This window comes from Mus musculus, chromosome 11 (genome assembly GCF_000001635.26).
Source record: "Mus musculus strain C57BL/6J chromosome 11, GRCm38.p6 C57BL/6J".
Taxonomy (NCBI): Eukaryota; Metazoa; Chordata; class Mammalia; order Rodentia; family Muridae; genus Mus; species Mus musculus.
In genome coordinates, this window is record NC_000077.6 from 113,080,869 (window position 1) to 113,100,817 (window position 19,949).

At 48.0% G+C, this 19,949-nt stretch overlaps 1 long non-coding RNA gene across 1 annotated transcript in view; it reads right to left on the reverse strand.

Annotated features, from left to right (window-relative positions):
* 2610035D17Rik (RIKEN cDNA 2610035D17 gene) overlaps positions 1–19,949 on the reverse strand; it is a 157,933-nt gene that overhangs the window by 36,963 nt on the left and 101,021 nt on the right. The window lies entirely within an intron of this gene.

A 19,949-nucleotide genomic window follows, 5' to 3' on the forward strand; every position in this document is an offset into this window, starting at 1 on the left:
GAGATGCTTCAGGGTTGGCTGAGCACCTACTCTGCGCCAGATATTAAAGCAGGCACTAGAGAGATGGAGATGAGAAGGCAGGTCCCAGAATCCCCAAGGTCAAACATTCTGTAAGAATAATGGCATGGAGACAGCCAACCTCCAGCGTGGGAGTGGAGTCCTCATGAAGGGCATTTACTACACTGGGCTGGCCAACGGACTTCTAGCCAGAACTCCACAACAACTGTCCTGGGACAGTCACAGGTGTGCGATGCTATTCGTCTCCCACATCATGCACATAGAATAACAAAAAATTTACATAACCAGTCAGTCAGGCATAATGTACCTGTCATCCTAGTGTGTCCAGCTGAAGCAGGGAGATCATGAATTAAAAACCAGCCAAGAATAAATCTAAGGCTTTGTCTCATAAATCTAAGGACTGAGAGCACGGCTCAGTGGTGGAACACTTTCCTACAGCCAATATTCATATTATGTGACACAGGTCATAATGAGTTACACACACATATATGCACTGCATATAACATTACTTAGCATATAGCATGTTCATTGTGCAGGCGTGGCTGGGGGAGAAAGTAGTCGGGAAGAGACAGTCACTAGGCTATATGTCTCATGGTTACGTTGGCTGTTGGGCCTATTTGGTTAGGAAGAACTTTCTAGCTACCCCGCCTTAGGCACCAGGCATCCAGGTAGCAGACAGTCAACTGGCTACAAAGAAGAGACTGAGCGGAACCTGACAGATGTGGAAGAGGAGCCAGACAGCTGAGAGAGAGGGGGGCACCCCAAGGGAGCCCAGGGGCAGCTTCTCATTCACGAAGCCTTATCGGCTCCATCAGCTGGATCTGGAGCATGGCTCTTCATCCTCCCCGTCTCCCCCTGGGGGATCCAGAGACACATGAGAACCAAGTCCGGAGGTGGGGGTGAGGTAAGGCTGGAGAGCTGTGAGTTCAGAAGAAAGGCCAGCAGAGAGAGGCACAAAAGGGTAGATCTTCTTCTATCAGCAGAAGCATGGGTCAGCAGTGGCTATGGGCCTCGTGTAGTTTATCAGAAAACCCTAAAGTGAAAGAAGCTATTTAGCCAGGAGTGGACATGCAAGTATTTAAAATACTAGAGTGACATCAGAGAAACCCATTACAGGACATTTTCTTTGCCGGTAATTTTGTTTGTTTGTTTGTTTGTTTGTTTTATAGGCTTATATGTAACCAGGCACTGAAGCTGAGAGGTAAGCAAACGCCAATACCATAGGATCAGAACAAAGAGGAGGGAACCAGAGCCCCCCCCCCCCCGCCCCAGTACTGCGTGGGTTTGGGAATCTTGGAGGTTAGAGACGAGAACACTCTGCTGCTTCCATAGAGCAACCCATGGTATTGGGCTACAGCTTTCCCAAACAGATACGTTAGAAGAGAACCAAGCACACAGGAGCCAAGAGCCTTTCTCTAGGGTAGGTAGGTCTACCAACCCAGGCATGGCTGACATTTGGGGCTGGACACCTCCATAGGGTGGAGACTGTTATATGCAAGAGAGGATGATAGCAGAAGCCTCCCTCAGGAGTGACAGCTGTCCCTGGTAAATGTCCCCTTGTTACCGGCCTACAGGCAGCCTTGCCACTGCTTGACAATGGGATCTCAATGGCTGGGGCTTTGATCTCAAGGAAACTTTACATTTCTCATCCACCCAGTGAGGAAGTTGGATTGGATTGGTGGTTCCCCTCAGTAAGAGTGCCTAGTGGTACCTGAGATAAGTACTCAACATACTTATACATGACACCGAGTGACACCAGAAGTCCTTCTTGTCTATCTCTAGTCTCGGTCCTGGTTACCTTAGACCTTAGGAGAAACATCTCTATCTGATATTAGGAAGTCCTTAGTGACTCTTCCATCTGACGGGGGGGGGGGGGGGAGGAGGAGGAGGAGGAGAGAGGGAGAGAGAGAAGAAAGGAAAGGAGAGAGAGTAGAGGGGAAAGAGGAAGCGAGGAGAGCAAAGGGAGGGAGGGGGAAGAGAGAGAAGGAGGAAGAGGAAGAGGAGGAAGAGGAGGAGGAGGTGGAGGCAGAGGCGGCGGCGGCGGCAGCATATTTCTCAAGCTCAGTGTCTTGGAAAAGTCACAGATTCTATTGTCTTATGATCTCATCATATCCTGGCTGTCATGCAATGCTGGACTCGCTTTTGACAGTGATACTGCATGCCCCTTCATGCAGTTTTAACATAAAACATGTGGATTCATGCAGGAGAGATGTTTTTGAAATAATAGTGTGCAGGTCGTTCAGGCACATGTCTAGGAAGCTCTGGGAAGGTCCTTCTCCTCAAGTCTCCCATAAATTACTAACTTCCTCCTGGACACATGGCAGAGTTTTACTCAAGGAACTCGCCTTGATGGGCTGTTGTTACTCAAGAGGAGTTAAGTGTGGGCCCCATCTTTACTTTCATTGTGAAGGCTGGGCATTTGTCATTTGTTAGGGAGCGAGCTGTATCCAGTCACACAAAATTACATGTTTGAAGTCCCCCTGCTCCTGAGAATGTGGCCGTATTTGGAAAAATAGTCCCTGTTGATGTCACTAGCCAAGATGAAAGCACACTAAGGTAAGGTAGCATTGGAATTCAATATGGCTTATGCTCTCATAGAGGAAACTAGATCATAGATATACAGAGAGAGAAAGAGAGGGAGGGAGGGGGAGAGAGAGAGAGAGAGAGAGAGAGAGAGACTATTATATGACACTGAATCAAGAAGCTGGGGTGATGGGTATCTATTCCAAGAATTGCTAAAGACCACCAGAAATCCACCAGAAGCCTGCCGGTGACATCGAAACAGTCTGCATGTCAGCTTTGGTGATATCGCAGAGCCCAGTGTCCAGATCTGCTGGTGGTTTCTAAGCCATTCTGGCTCTGCTGGATTTCCATTCCACCAGCCTGGTAAGCTATTATCATACCACCCTAAGTTGGTTTGCTAGTCAGGGATAATCGGAGAAAGCACTATCCATATTCCATATTTCCAAGTCTCTGGCCCCTCTAAGGAAACAGTAAGAGAACACGGCCAAAGTCAAGCATATAAATTAATCCTGGAAACTGGGGAACCCTGCTGCCTGGACTCCATGTGTAAATAAATGGTGTGGATCCAGCTTCAAGGTTACACTGTAGAACATAGGAAATCTAGAAAGGTTAAAAACAAAGAAACAAAGTAGACTTGAGACACATAAGAGCCATGAGAACACAAGGCTATTGAATTCTGATTTTCTTTGGAAGGCAAGGAAAGAGACATGGAGCCCCTGACACCTGTCCGCCTCTAGAACCCGCCAGCGAACCATAAATACACAGCTGGTTCTAGAGGAAGAGAGCCCAGGCCCGAGTTGCTGCCTTCTCAGATGCTCAGCCCATCATGGCCCACTGAATTCTGGGTAGGCACTGGTGGGAGCCTCCTGCATGCTCACACAACATTTTAGCACAATTGGGGGGGGGCACTCATAAATAAATAAAGTGGAGGATCCCTGGTTCCTTTTCCCCAGTCGGGACAACTTCCCTAAGGAAACCTTGGAAAATCCCTAGGCTGCTAGGTCTCCCGCTCAAAGTCCACCTCCACCCTTCCCTACCCACCAACGGAAAAGTACTGGCTGTCAGGGACTGGGTTCCTTCCAGGGGTCTCTGCTGGAGGACAGATCTCCACCTCCCACCCACAGCCCACAGGGAAATCCCACCCAGCTGGGTTAAGCTTCAGCTTCCCTCTCTGGCCCAATTTGTTTTACACCCTTCAGCAACCAAGCCCCAATAGCCAAGCAGGCAGGGTGGCCAGGGGCCAGGAAAAATGCCCTGAAAAGCATGGATCTTTTCAGATCCAAGGGCTCGAAGCTTGGCTGGGTCGGGAGGATATGAAACACGAAGATCTGGTAGACAGAGGGAGGAGAATGGGAGTCTCCAAGCCTGCACGCGTGCACACACACACACACACACACACACACACACACACACACACACTCTGATGGGGCTGCCTTCCCAAAAGACAGGCAGAGGTGAGCTGCGACAGAGGTGGATACTGAGACACTCATGGCTCTTTACATGACATGAAATGACACACCTGACTGGCCAGGGAACACCTGGAAGCTGGAGCCCGCCAAGCTTCCCAACAGTTATCCACTGTTCCCTGCGTGGAGAGTCCTGGCAGCCAGTCTCCTCACAGACGGGGGCTTTCTCTTCCTTGGTGGGCCACACCTTCTCTAGGCACACACTCCCCTCTGTCCAAGCTTTGCCTCCAAGCCCCAAGCTCTGACCACAGAAAGTGCCCTTTCTCTCTGGCGGACTCTCCTCAGACGTGAGATCCCATAGAGCCAAACCACGCGCTCAAAAGGACATCCCCGGCCCATTTCTCTGCAGTAGTGGGTCTGTGGCTGGCAGCAACAGACAGCACGTCCTTCCCCTGCACTGGCGCCCTATGAATTGCCCCCTTGGTTCCTGCTGTACTTAGGATATGGTGGAGGATCTAAGGGAGAGAGCTACGGGCTTGTCTTGGGTGCTTCCGCCCTACCCAAGGCTAGCTGATCAAAACCAAGTTCTTGACTGCGGAACTTGGGGTATCCATCCATTCTGGTGGGCTGACCCTGTCCTCGATAAGTAAATCAAAAACTGCATAACAATGAGGAAGGGTCCCTTTCTCCAGTAGAGAAGAGAGACCACAGCCTCTCCCAAACACTCTAGAGTATGCACTGAGAGGAGGGTCCCACCCTACTGGTGAGAACTTTTTATTGGAAAAAAAATTAACATAAAATTTTAGTCACACAAAACCTAGTTGTAAAAGGAAAAGAAAGTGCCAGCCCTGTTTGACAGACATCAGATTTATGACCACTTTTTAAGCCTCAAGTACGTCACACGAATTGGCCCACCCACTTGTACCGCTCCAACTGTAAACAGGGTGGGATACCCATCCCTGCCCTCCCTCATGAGAAGTAGGGTCCTCCACTTCTGAACAGCCTTTGTCTCCCTCCCTTGGCCTCTGGTGGGTTAAAAAAGAAGCTTGGCTGTATATATATAGAGAGAACACTCCATGGAACTCACTGGCCTCAACCTCCAAGACAAACACAGTCCGCGCACGCCTTCGCCGTCCGCAGGCAGGCCACAGATGTTAATAAACAAGGCTGGGGTTTACGGTCTGCCCACTGGACTCCCCATCCATTTTATACAGGACAAGTTGCAGGGGCTCACTTTCCCCTCCCTCCCCTTAACGTACGGACTCAGTAAACTTTTTGTAAGGCTTGGAAATAAATTTCTAAATTTTGGCCTCCAGATGTGGGTTGGAAATGAAGGTAAACAGCCAGAGTGTGAGCAACTGTGCAGGTCTGTGCTCCGGGAGGCTGAGTCTGCAAAACCAGGACAGAGGGAGACTCGTCAGCCCTTGGCAAGGACATACGAGGAGATAGTTTTCATAAATAGAGTTTGCTATTTAACATGGGAAAAAGTTGCCCTGGAATAATAGCAGATGGGCTGGAGGAGGGGGGTAGCTGAATGTAAGATTCTAGTGTCCACCCTCGGCACCAAAACAAAACAGACACAAAACAAACAAGCAAGCAAGCAAACGAACAAAAACCCCAAACTCAGAAGTACCTAGTGCTCAAATGGGCTAATGTTATAGGAATGAGCGACAGACGTTCTAAGGGAATAATATTAGACTATGTTGTATATTAATAGCTGGATATCTTCCAGATTAATTATTTCCTATTTTTATAAGGATGCTTAACTTGATTTGGGACTTAAACTAGGAAATAAATGTCCTTTTAATGATATATCTAAAAGGAGCAAAATAAGATAAAACAAACAGAAACTTGAATTTAGACATGAATATGCCAATATGTTTTGCCTTCAGGATAGCTCGTAGCCCAAAAGCTCACAGACTATTTTGAAATGTAATTATTTGGAACTAGTTAAATGTTATCCTGACCTGGAAAAAAAATGAAAGAATAAATAAATAAAAATAAAATGTAAAAAAAAAATGCCTAGGGCAGAAATTTAGACACCATTCATAACCAGGTATCTTCTGGCCAGGTAAGTGGCTTTTGACTTGTATACTCCAAAAGATCCTGTCACAGAGCAGAAAGAATTGGAACCAGCCTATCAGGAGCCTATACTTCTGGGTCTATTTATATAGAAAGAAGAGACCGAGAGCTGTTAAGAAAGGAAAGCAAAGAGCCAAGGGAAAACTGATAGTCTATTCTAAACAGGAACCGGTAGCTTTTATTTGATTTAATAGGTCAAAAGATGTGTGGGGCTTCCAAATCCGAAGTCTAGCTTCGCTGTTCAGAACGGGAGGCAGAGGCGCAGGGAAAGTCCGGCAGCTGAGAAAAATATGCAGCGCGTTAGAAGCTGGCATTTCTCGTGATCCCTCCTTAGAAGGAAGGCAGGCAGGGATTGAGAAAGCATGCTTGCACTAGGCATAGCACTGGACTGCTGTGGAACACCTTGTGTCTTCTTGAAGTGTGTTTGCTTGGCAAAGCAATAAAATAACACAAAAGAATTCACAGACCAGGGGTTTCCTGGTTGCAAGTCAGTGAAACCCCAACTAACCTCACGTGATCTTAGGACTGAGTTTCCAGCAAGGGCTGGGCACTAGGGGACAAAAAAAGAGTGGAGCCTTTATCAGTCTTGCTCAGACCGAAGGCCAGATCAGGACTGCTGCCCACGGCAGGGGCTGGGGGGCCGGACTAGGAACTTCAGCTGTGTATGGGGAGAAAATACTTTGTGTTTTAAAGAATAGACTTTTGTATTCTGAATGGAACATCAAGGGGAATGTGAAGGCTATGGGAGGGGGGGAAAAGGCAAAACAAAACAAATCCAAAAAAAATCCACAATATCATCCAGGAAGATTCACAAGAAGATGTCCTTCCAGTCTCTAACCCTACCTTGATAAACAGGGGGTTGTCAGGCACACAGATAACTGGATTACACGGGGTTGTAAGGCACACAGATAACTGGATTACAGGGGGTTGTAAGGCACACAGATAACTGGATTAGCTCATGGCTCTGAGGTTTGTTCTGATGTTTTTTAGAATCAGGTGGTGAGGTATAAGGATTGATTTTAAACTTGACATAAAAATCTGTAAAATGGGGAAATCTGACAGTCTCCAAGCTGTGCACCAGCAAAGCAACTGCCTGTCTGAGGGAGGCCCGGAATTCTCTGGAGAAATGCAGTCTGCCCGTGTCTGAGTGTGAGCCACCTTCACTGGCTTGGGCTGTCTCTCAGACCCTGTGGGCATCTATATTTATAATTCCTATAAAACAGTAGTTCTTGTGTGAATGTGAAATGGACACTGAGCCTTAGCATGGCTTTGCGTCAAAAAGAGGCTCACATATAGAAGAATTAGCGTCCATGATTGACACTCTCAGATTTCCGTGTACACAGCAACAGGACAATGAGTTCTGTGACACTTCATAGTTCCTAACCCCACTACAACTTGATAGATGTGCCTCCGATCTTTGCATTATAGGTGTGAATTATCAACAGCTGGAAGTAGCCTGAGAAAGCATCCAAAGGCACGTCTTGCCCTCTTTATATCACAACTAAGTCATTGTCATGTGAGGGTCACAATAGCCTGTGTTCTAAGGAGGTCTGGAATCTTGGCGAGGTACCTGAAATTGTGTGTGTGTGTGTGTGTGTGTGTGTGTGTGTGTGTGTGTGTGTGTGTGCATGTACAGAAATTGGGTTAGATCTGAGCCAATTTGAGCATCAAATAATGAAGACAGTGATGACAATAAATAATAATAATAATAATAATAAAGTATCAAACAAGAAGGAATTCACCTGAGCATCTCTAAAAATCAACATATAGGTCCAGAGGACAGGTTTTCCGCTGACAGTAAACTCTCAACAGGAAGATGAAAAGAATCACTGGGTTAGCAAAGCACTCGCAGCAACCCTGGTGAAGATCAAACCAGAACACACAACTCATGGACGCTAAATCCAAGAGGAAAGACGGAGACGGAGCATTGCCTGTCAAGTCACAGATGGTTCCTAAGTCTCGAAGGAGAAAGCACACATGTGTTGTATCATGGCAAAACAAGACCACAGCGTACCCAGATGAACCAAATTAGCACCTCTGATCTGATAGATGGAGATAGGAACACCTGCAGAAGTGATAGGCCGATTAGCACACGTCATTCAACAGGAGTTCAGCTAAAAATACACCTCCTCAGCTGGGTGTGGTGGCAGCAGGCAGGAGACTGAGGCAGGAGGGTTGTCATGAGGTCGAGGCCATCTTGGGCTACACAGCAAGTACCAGGCTAGCCAGGGCTACATAGTATGTCCCTGACTCCAACAAAGCAATAACAAAATTAGAACCACAAGATAATTGCACCCCCAACCCCTAATGCAAATAGAGGGATTTTTCCTCTTAAAATCGTCATTTTAAAATGCCTGTGTCATGAAAACCCTAGACAGACTGTAGAAATGTTGCTGGTTAATGGAGGGGGAAGTTGTTGATGTGGAGGCTAGAAGCGTTGAGGCTGAAGAGGTTGTTGCAACAGCTCGCCTTACACTTGATTCTGGACAGGGGTTAAGCGGTGTTTTAAAGGATGCTGGAGGGTTGTCTAACGAATCTGAGACTTGCCTGGAGACCATAGTATCACACGGATGCAAGTTTATAATGGAAATCACTGAACTAGGTTGTGTAAGAACACATTTCTGTTGTCAGGGACACTACATACGATGTACTTTCCCTTAAAGGGAAGGAGCCATCATACATGTAAGTTTCCTACAAATGGACCTGAAAAAGAATTGAGAGAGAGAGAGAGAGAGAGAGAGAGAATACAAGAAAACCAATGGAATAAAATATTCGGAATAGGTCAATATGGATAAAGAGATGATGAATATTCTTTGCTTTCATATTTAAAATAACTTTCAAATAAGGCTAAAAATGAGTGCACATGTGCACACATATGGTATAAAAGACAGCACAGAGGCATAAGAACGAGCCCATGGGACGAGTTCCTCAGAGGAGAACGCCCACGGATGGGAACTCAAAAAAGACTGAGTATGGTTCTTTGATATGGGCTCCTGGCATCCTAGACAAAAATAACAATGTAAGCTAAAAAATCAAGCTACCAAAACCTAAGTACCTCCTGGGCAGGGGCAGGGATCCGGAGTCCTTAGAATTGACTATGTCAATCAAACGGCCAGAGAAACCAGGTGCCTGTGAGGATCAGATGCCTGGTGACAGGGCTTGCTCTCAGGATGCCCTCTAGTGCGAGAGCACATCTTTCCAGGAGGAAGGGACACACACAAAAGGAGTGCACAGCCTACCAGTGTGTAGGATGCACTAGAGAGCCATGCAGTTGGAAACCACTACAAAACTCTAGGTGGGTGGTCAACCAAATGTCAGCCACAAATTCCTGGGAAGCCACGAAATTAACATCTGAGTCCCACAAGGCCACAGATACACTGAGCGTTGTTAGAGGTGGAATAGGCAAGGCCTTGCGCAAACAAGTTGTATTTACCAAATCATTCCTGGCTCAGGTCAATAGAAGTCCCTGGAGAGATAAAAGGACCCTGCAATGGACCGTCAAGTTCCAGAGGGCAAGAAGCTCTAAAGAAGAGAGAAAACCCAGAGTGGACGGAAGGAGCTTCACAGGTGGGAGGACATTGACTCAGGGTCACTTAGCAGACCTTGAGTAAAGATGGCAGAGTGAAGGGCAGAACCCCAAGCCCTGTCCCCGTTTCCCAAATACCAGCCTTAGAGGAAGACCGGGGTCCTAGGAGCCAAAGGTATTACCGCCCAAAGAGAAAAGAAATGAAACAAAACGTAATGTTGATGTTCAGATCTGAGAAATGGAGCCATGAAGGGCAGAGCCCGGCTTGAGTCAAGAGGACAAAAGGAGGCTTTAATCATAGCTCATGAACTTTAGGAGACACAGCATGATGGAGGCTACAGACACAGACGCAGCAGAGGTAAGTTTGGGGGTAGTTTGCCTAAGGGATGAGTTTACAGCCAGAGAACCCAAGTTCATTCCTGTTACAGAGCAGCAGGTGGATTTGAAGGAGGTCATGGAGGCATCAGGATTGAATAGTTATGATGCGGGAGGTTTATAGGGGGAACAGACTAGATCAAAGGAGATTGAAGGTCAAGCAAGAGTTCACTGTAGTCAAGCAAAAGTTGTGTTTCCATAAGAAAGGAATGGATGGAGGGTGCGGATAAAACAGGGGATTCAGAGACCCTCCCTCTCTGTATAAGACAGGATCATAAGCGGCTGTGTCCAAGGGGGGATTCATTTTCTCAGTCGCAAATTCTTGGGCTCAGATGGAGACTGGACGAGTGTCAAGTACACCTGAGAGACATGGAGGGGAGGGGAAAAAACTGAAGAAGGAACTGAGGATGCATGTTAACCATAGTCTTCTTAGCATGAGCCAAACGCCACAAAGAAGAAGAGAAGGAGGGGAGTGGAGGGGATGGAAGGGAAAAGGAAGAACTCAAGTCCCAGGGACTAGACCAGATCTCCCTGAAGATGAGACAATGTTTCTGGTAGTTTTACACCAACGTGACACAAGCTAGAGCTATCGGAGCCTCAACTGAGAAAATGCCTGAATAAGATCTGGCTGTAAGCAAACCTATAAGGCATTCTCTTAATTAACAATTGATGGGGGAGGGCCCACCAGGGCCCACCCACTGTGGGTGGTGCCACCCCTGGGCTGGTGGTCCTGAGTTCTATAAGAAAGCAGGCTGAGCAAGCCATGGGGAGCAAGCGATGGGGAGCAAGCCAGTAAGCAGCACCCCTCCATGGCCTCTGCATCAGCTTCTGCCTCCAGGTTCCTGCCCTGTCTGGATTCCTTTCCTGACGTCCTCCAGTGATGAACAGTGATCTTGAAGTGTGAGCAGAATAAACCCCTTCCTCCCCATGTTGCTTTAGGTCATGGTTGTTTTTCATCACAGCAATAGAAACCCTAACTAAGACAGGCAGGGACAAACTGGGGAATTGGTGATTTTGAGCTGTCCTACCCTTATCTGTGATTTCAGGGAAGGAAAGTGTTAAGTAGGATGAGGGAGACTGGGCAGAGACTGGAGGTCAGGTGGCAGGACACACAATGGGGAGGCCTTGAAGATGCTCTTCTCACAGTATTTTTATTCCCCTTGGGATCCCCCTTCTCTGTCTTCATCCCATTCTATCTGCATATCGTTTACCTGCATTTAGCTAGGAACCATGGTAACAGAGGAAGCCTGAAGGAATGGCTGAAACCCGAGGAGAGTACAGTGCCACAGTGGGGCCACCCTTCTGTTTCCTGTGGGAGCTGGATTCCTCAGTAACAAAGGGTGAAATGACAACCGGATTTGACCTTTGTGGGACAAGAGACTTGCCCGAAAGCTGGGCCAGGTGGCTCTAGGGCAGGGCCCCTCTGACATTGCGCACACTCTAGGTTCAACTTGGATGATCCACACCATACATCCTGCAAGCAGAAGGTGGCCAGATTCATTGGCAGAGCAAGAAGAACCTAACTGAGTTGCTGCTGCTGCTCTTTGGCAGCACCGAGGGGCTAATGGCTCTGCATCATCCTCCCCTACCAGAGATTGGACAGGATCCTACAGAAAGATACTCTTGGCCCCAAAATCCATCCTTTGAAAGACTAAACTCCATCGGGATGGTCTTTGGAGGCTAAGCCTTCGGGAGAAAATGAGGCCATATGTGCAGAGCTCCACAATAGGATTAGTGCCTGTGAGCTCTCCCACCCCAGCACTGGGCCTGCCTCAACCTCGTCAGCCCAGCACCTCATGTCTATAACCAAGAAGGAAACTCACCATATCGACTCACTGATCCTAGATTTTCCACAGCCTCTGGAACTGGGAAAAACAGACGTTATGTGGCCCAGTTCACAGTCCTTTTCCTTTAGCAGCCCCCACTGACGAGGACAGAGAGAAAGGCTTTCAAGATGGGCATAGCTGCAAGCTGGGGTTGCTCACTGTGCCACAAAGAACATGCAAGGCAGCTCAGATCATCCAGCATCCTCCACTGGGCCCATGAGTATCTCTCTGCTGCCAAGAGTCCTTTAGCCTATACCCAGGGGCAATGCTAATATAAACTGAAATACATTGAATCCCCGAGGCATGCTGCCCAGCAATATACTGTCTGTCGTGTTTTACCCAACACAGCAGATGAACAGAGCGACCAGAAGACTTCCAAACACCGACAATGGGGTCACTGTCCCTGGAGTCGTGAGACCCAAAAGCCATCTAGCAGTCCACAGGCAGGTTTAAATGTTACCTGAATCTCAACATTTACTTGATTGTGGCCACCGTTTTAACCTCCAGGAAGCCACACAGCCGCCTGCAGGCTCCCTGGTCCTCCTGGACACCTCACCCAACCATTGCCCCTCCCAGTCAAGGTCGGCAGCATCTAGGATGAGCACATAAGGGAATGCCCTACCTAGACCCACAAGCTCCCAAAGGTTCCCCACGCCAGGGTGGTCCCTGTGGCAGCGGTCATGGCTGGTAGCCAGACGCCCTTGGTCTTTATGGTCACATCTCTGCTACCCAGAGACTTCTTCAAACAAGCATGTGAAGGGTACACTGTAGCCATTCTGTTCCCACTGCCATCCTGGGAGACATGGCCCACAAGGAAAATATTTTCTGAATGGAACTCTGTGGTTGGCGGGGTAACTGACATAGGAGAGTCGGGGAGAGAAGTAGATGGGGTGTTGGGGGGGGGGAGAAAGAGAGAGAGAGAGGGAAGAAAAAGAGTGGGAAGGAAATGAGAGAGGAGAAAGAGAATGGGTGGAGAAAAGAGAAGGGGAAATGGAAAAGAGACAAAGAGAGGAAGGAAAGAAAATAAAAGAGGAATAGAAAAAGAAGAAAGGGTGAGAGAAAGAAGAAGTTAAGAGAGAAGGTAAAGGAGAGAAGAAAACCAGAAAGAAGAAATGGGAGAGGGAGGGAGGAGAGGGACCAGGCGGAAGAAAACAGGATTGAGAGATGATGATGACGACGACGACGACAATGACGGCAATGATAATAGTAATAAAACATTTAGAACTCCCTATAGAAACAGTCTACTGAGAAACAGGGACAAGAAATGTTACCTCCTCTCCACCCAGACAGGCCAAAGTTTGAGGCTTGGCACAACTACCAAGAAAGAACTGGCCAAGAGAAAGGTGTGGAGCGGTAAAGGCCGTGTCCAGGATCCAGCCACCATAAACATGAGTCCCAATCCCAACCTCACCTAGCTCCAGTCCCAGCTAGCTTCGGGTGACTCATTTTGTTCTCCTGCCTTAGTGGCTCCATCCAGTAAAACACAGGACTTCTGACCTCACCGGGACACTCGGAGATTAGCGCATGTTTATAAAGTGCTTTGAAGATGAGAAAGCCTGTGCCTAAAGGGGGCTGTTATTATTATAACTACCTGTGAAAACAGAGTATATGGGTTCCCACCTGTGTCTAATGATTAGCCAGAGGACAGGGAGCAGATCCTGGAGCGGTGGCTTTCAGTGGCTTCTACCGCAGCCTGTGGCAAAGGCCAGCGTTTCCGTCGTCCTTGATGGGGACACCGCCCGAGGGGCACCCTGCTTGGATTCAGGTACAGGGCATAACAGAGGACAGCAATTTCTCTTTATATTCTCTTTTGTTGTTTGGTGTTTTAAGACATGTAGGCCTGCCTAGTCTGTAACCTTTTGTGTACACCAGGTTGGCCTTGAAACTGTAACAATCTTCCTGCCTCTACCTTCCAAATACTGAAAATACCATAGATGGGCACCACCCCACCCTATGCCCACTAAATTCCACTTTATTCCTACCATGCCCTTTGGGGAAGGCTCCCTTACATGTGGCTGTGGCTATAGCATATCTCCATGGCTATAGCATTGCCCATGGCTATACCATCTCTCCATGGCTATACAATCTCTCCATGGCTATACAATCTCTCCATGGCTATACCATCTCTCCATGGCTATACAATCTCTCCATGGCTATACCATCTCTTCATAGCTACACCATCTTTCCATGGTTATCCCATCTCTTCACAGCTATAGCACCTCACCATGGCTACACCATCTCTCCATGGCTATACTATCTCTCATGGCTATACCACCTCTCCATGGGCCAATTCCCTTTTGACAAAGAGAAATATCCCTGCCTCAGAGGCCCGCAGACAGCAGTGGCTGCCCCTTTTATAAACATTGTTCTGGCTATTCGTACATTGACTTTGGATGTGCACGATTTAACACTGGTTCATTAAGTTTCATTTAAAAATAATGTTTATCTAAGTCAGCTCCTCAACCTCAGGCAGGGGGCATATTTGGCTGGATTATTATTTATAGTGGGGGCTGCCAGAGGCCTTGAGGGAAGTTAAGAAGCACTCGGGGTACTGGGATGTGTTCGCTCACAGAGTGCTTACCTAGCATACATAAAGCCTTGGCCTCAGTGCACTGCATAAACCAAACACGGCGGTGCACGCCTATGATTCTAGCACTTGAAAGGGACAGGCCATCCTCAGCTGCACAGCAAATGCAAGGCAAGCCTGGGCTACATGAGACCTTGTGTCAAAAAGGAAAAGGAAAAGTAGTGCTGGCCATGTCCCTGCCCATTTGATGCCTGGTGGCCACACACCAAACCCTGAGGTGCAACAATTCAAAATATCCTCAGATATCACCCAGGGCTGCCAAGGAAGCCAGTGGGCTTTGGTATCTTTGTTGGGTACGGCAGCTTTAAAATCAATTCAGGAAACACCTGTAACACTGACAGGGTCCTTGCCTATGTCTGCCCCAGCTTCAGGACCATGACTCTGGTCCTAGACACAGGCCTGGGTTCCAGTCCTGTGTACTCCAAATACCATCATCCCATGTGGCACCACTTACAGAAAGAAGATGGCCCATGTAGGCTGACGAACAGGGGAGCAGAGCCTCTCTTGGAAGCCGCAAACAAAGTCAAGAGGGAATTTTAATTGTGGGACCTTGCCTGGGGTTATCTTTGCTTATCAGAACTTGAAGACGTGGTAGAAAATGCTTGTCACACCACCACCTCCAAGCCGGAGAAACGGAGGCCATGGGTGGTCTATGGAAATGAGGGTGTGTCTATTCAGCAGGGTCCGTATTGGCTGGAGAAGTCTGGTAAAATGTGTTCCTCTCTTCTCCCTTACCAACGGAGAGATGGGCATAGAAAGAAGGCTCGGGGATGGGTCCCAGGAAAGGTTCAGCTGACCTCCTGTGACATTGATTTTCTCCAGCCCTGCACCTGTGTCTAAACTCCGCAAGCTAAGGAAAATGTCACTGCCACAATAATACTCAAAACTATGAGGTGCAGCTTAGGAACGGGAGGGTTTCAGTGCTAAAAACCTAGCCCCAGCGGCTAAGCTACATCTGCGAGGGAATGAGAACCTTCATTGGCAGCCACCCAGAAGGCGGGCAGAAGGCCCATCACTAATCACCAGGGTGGGGGGCGTAGGGGGCCCCAGGACCCTCAGGGAGGCCTCTGAACAGCCACCATCGGAGGTCTCTGGCTGGCTCAGCCACCAGCGGGTTCTCTCCATATGTTTTCTTCCCTTCTCCTATCTGGCACTTTCAGCCCTCACCTCCTCCTGAGATCACAAAGAAGCTAACCCACCCAACTTCCGGGTTCATGCAAAGTTAAGACTGTCAATCACACAGACACCAGAAAAAAAAATAAAGTCTCTTTTCGAAGATGTGCTGTCAGTGGCACTCAAAAGACGAGTCTCTCGGGGACCATCACAGGGTGTTTCAAACAGTCCAACCTTAGGCATTAACAGAATTCCTCAGACCATCCACAAGGTCCCCAAGGAAATGTGGTGGCCTCCCTGAGTCTCTCAGGATCCACCTTTCAACTGTACAAGTGAAAAGACCTGAGTTCAGGTCCCTACCACTTATGTTAAAATCCAGGCATTGCCATGTGTGTGCCTTTATGGGCACATTGGGGCAGAGGGGCAGAAGCCAAGGCACACTGTGGCCTGGCATTCCTGGGGACATGCTAGGAAGTTACTTCAGTCATTCCCAGCATGCAAGTGGGAAACCCAAAGGCCATCTACGCTGCAGCTGACATTCACATGGGCTGTGGGTGGAAATGGGCTCTTCTGTATCTGAACCCTGGAGAGCTGCCTGGTTGGACTTACCTTGAAATCCGAGAACCCAAACGTTCTCATGGGAACACACAATTCCGGGACTACCCATGTTTTCCCAGCAATGAATAAGTCAACCTTTGCTGCACCCACCACATAAAAGCCCAGCACTGCCCTGCAGGGACCAGCAGTACAGGAGACTACCCTCTGACATCAGAGACCCTTACATCATCCTCGCAAGCTCTAAGAGGCCTGCCTTAGGGTAATGGCCACCCCTGCTGTGTTAGTTGCATCACTACTACAAAAAAAACGGTCACAATGCCAAAAGGGACCCCTCCAAGGAGCAAGGTGGCTGGAGATGCTCTGGAATGGTAAACAAGACACACAGGATCGAGACTGCAGGTAACAACTCAGGCGTGTGCATCCCTGCACCCCACTCCTGTTCCCTGCAACCCTGACTGTGTCCCTGCTCCCTTCCATGATGAGAGCACACTCGGGATGCTACCAGCTGTATGAAAGCTCCTACGAAAGCAAGTCAAACAGTGAGACTGGGAGAGTGATCCCGTGGGTAGGAATGTTTGCTGTTCAAAATACCAAGACGTGAATTCAAATCCCTCGCACCCACATGTGCATGAAAAGCCAGGCATGTGTGTACCTGATACCCCTGCATTGTAGGGGATGGAAACAGGGGAAGTGCTAGGGCTTATTAACCAGCAAGTCCAGGAAGGAGCAGGGATGGACTGAAGGGAGCCACCAACCATGAGCTTCAGGTTCTGGGAGTGATCCTGTCTCAAGGGAGTGTGGAGAGTAACAGACCAAGGCTGCCCAGTGTTCCATTCTGGCTGCCATAAACTTGTACCTACACGCAAATTTGTACACACATGACACATATGCACATATACTACCACCACTCCACACACAAAGACACAATGCTAACACCCATAGACATTTCAGAAGCCGTTTCGGTCCAGCTTCAGGGTATCGGTGACTTTTTTCTCTTGTTTTCAAGATGGGTGTGGACTGACTGGCCATAGTAATGGATTTGCATGGGGCATCCCACCCCACCCTGTTCACACGGATGACAATCTGCCATGTGTGATCACAATGATGGCAACCTGTCACGTGTGATCACACTGATGGCAATCTACCATGTGTGAACATACTGATTACAAACTTCCTTGTATGAACACACTGATAACAATGTGCTATGTGTGCCATACTGATGACAACCTGCCATGTGTGATCACACTGATGACAACCTACCATGTGTGAACACACTGATAACAATGTGCTATGTGTGCCACACTGATGGCCACCTGCAATGTGTGATCACACTGATGACAACCTACCATGTGTGAACACACTGATAACAATGTGCTATGTGTGCCACACTGATGAACACCTACCATGTATGAACACACTGATGACAACCTGTCATGTGTGAACACACTGATGACAACCTGTCATGTATGAATACACTGATAACAATGTGCTATGTGTGCCACACTGATGACCACCTGCAATGTGTGAACACACTGATTACGAACTGCCATGTGTGAACACACTAACAACAATCTGTCATGTGTGAACACACTGATGATATCCTGCCATGTGTGAACACACTGATTACAACCAGCCATGTGTGCCACACTGAGGACAACCTGTCATGTGTGAACACACTGATAACAATGTGCTATGTGTGCCATACTGATGACAAATTGCCATGTGTGAACACACTGATGACAATCTGTCATGTGTGCCACACTGATGACATCCTGCCATGTGTGATCACACTGATGACAACCTGCGATGTGTGATCATACTGATAACAGCCTGCCATGTGTGCCACACTGATGACAGCCTGCCATGTGTGCCACACTAATGACAACCTGCCATGTGTGTCACACTGATAACAACCTGCCATGTGTGAACACACTGTTGACAACCTGCCATGCGTGAACACACTGAGGACAACCTGCCATGTGTGAACACACTGATGGGCATTTCTTTATTAAAGAGTGTCTGCAGGGTCATTACAGAAGCCAGCGTGTGGCTGGACCCCAGAACACAGGATAAATAACAACCATACCTTTATTTTCAGGAAGTTTCCAGTCTAGACAGGGAACCTTGAGAAAGTATAAAATTTCTAAAACGTTGGGTGACAGACAACTCGGTGAAGCCAGACAGACCCTCCCTCTGTCCTGTCTCCATAACAACAAGGCCTGTGGGAAGGTGGACCCTTTTGACCATATAGAGACAAAACCCTGTGACAGAACAAGCCAGGCGTAAGACAGGTCCTCTACAGAGCCGCTTTTGGCATGTGTGTCCCTTGTGAGCACCTACCCAGGCCATGACAGGGTAAGGCGTGTTTTGTCCTACCGGCATCACCAGGGGACAGTTTTCTGCTGCTCACTTGCCTGGTGAAGAGTCCTATATTCTCAGAGTCACACCTAAGAAAGGCATGACGACCCTTCAGCTCTGCCATAGCTTCAGGCTGCAAGAAAATCTCTCTGTGAAAACATCAGCTGGCAGAATATGGCCCGAAAGCCACCGTCTCCTGTCTACTGGCCTAGAATGTTCTCTCGCCCGGGTCACTGCCTGCACTTTGTCCAGATGCTACCACCTGCAACCCAAGGATCTCTCCGTTGCTCTCCACCCCTCTGCTCTTTTCATTGGAAAGGATTGATCCCTTGCTCTTTAACAAGAAAAAGAAAGAAAGGAAGGAAGGGAGGGAGGGAAAGGGAACGGGGAACGGGGAACGGGGAACGGGGAACGGGGAACGGGGAACGGGAACGGGAAGGGAAGGAAAGGAAAGGAAAGGAAGAAAAGAAGAGAAGAGAAGAGAAGAGAAGAGAAGAGAAGAGAAGAGAAGAGAAGAGAAGAGAAGAGAAAAGAAAAGAAAAGAAAAGGTTTATTTATTTTATGTGCATGGGTGTGGGTGTTTTGCCCTCATATATATCTGTGTACCATGTGTGCTCGATGCCCACAGAAGCCAGAAGAGGGGGTTGGCACTGGATTTATGGGTATTTGTGAGCCTTTATGTTGGCCCTGGTAACTCAACCTGGGTCCTCTGGAAGAGCAGCCAATGCTCCTAACCACTGAGCCATCTCTCCTTCCTGGCTCTTGTTTATTTATTTTTTGTTTGTTTGTTTGTTTGTTTTCCACAGCATTATCACTTCTGGGTCTGGGTCTGTCTGTCTGTTTAGAGTATGTCTATCCTCTCTAGAGATGGAGATGAAGACTTTTTCTCCTTTGTTTTCTGTAACTGTACTGTACTTAGTAAGCATTGGCTAAATACCTGTTGGGTGAGTATATGTCTTACCCATTTGCTGTCTGTCTGTCTCTGTGTGTCTGTCTGTCTCTGTCTCTTTCACACACACACACACAACATACACAGACAGACACACATACAAACACACACATGCACACGACACACACACACACGCACACACACATATCAATGCATAACCCTCCTACATTCAGGTTAGAGCACACTCTCAAAGGCCAGCCAGGCAGCCGCGCACCTCTGGCCCCCACAGAGGCTGTCTGCAGACCCACGAGAGACTTCAGGTGTTTGACCTTTGCTCTTTTTTTCCAGATCACTGAGGAAACATGACAGCAGTGTGACACACTGAATGAAAGCTCAGGGTTCCCTGTCCCCATCCCCAAAGCCCAGGACATTGCTTTCTGCAACCAGGAAGCCATTCCACAAACTGATAACACCCTCTCTCAGAACCTGCCAATCCTTTAGAAAACTCCAAAACAAGACAAAAAAAAAAAAAACCCTATATTTTCCTGGCAGCCCAGCCAATCTTTTACCAAAAGTGAGTCCCCACCTCCTTTTTTTGGAGACTGATTTTTTTTTAATGGGGGGTGGTAGGTAGGGGAGGGAGAGTCCATGTTTCTTCCTCAAACTACTGCAGGTTCTTCCTCTCTGA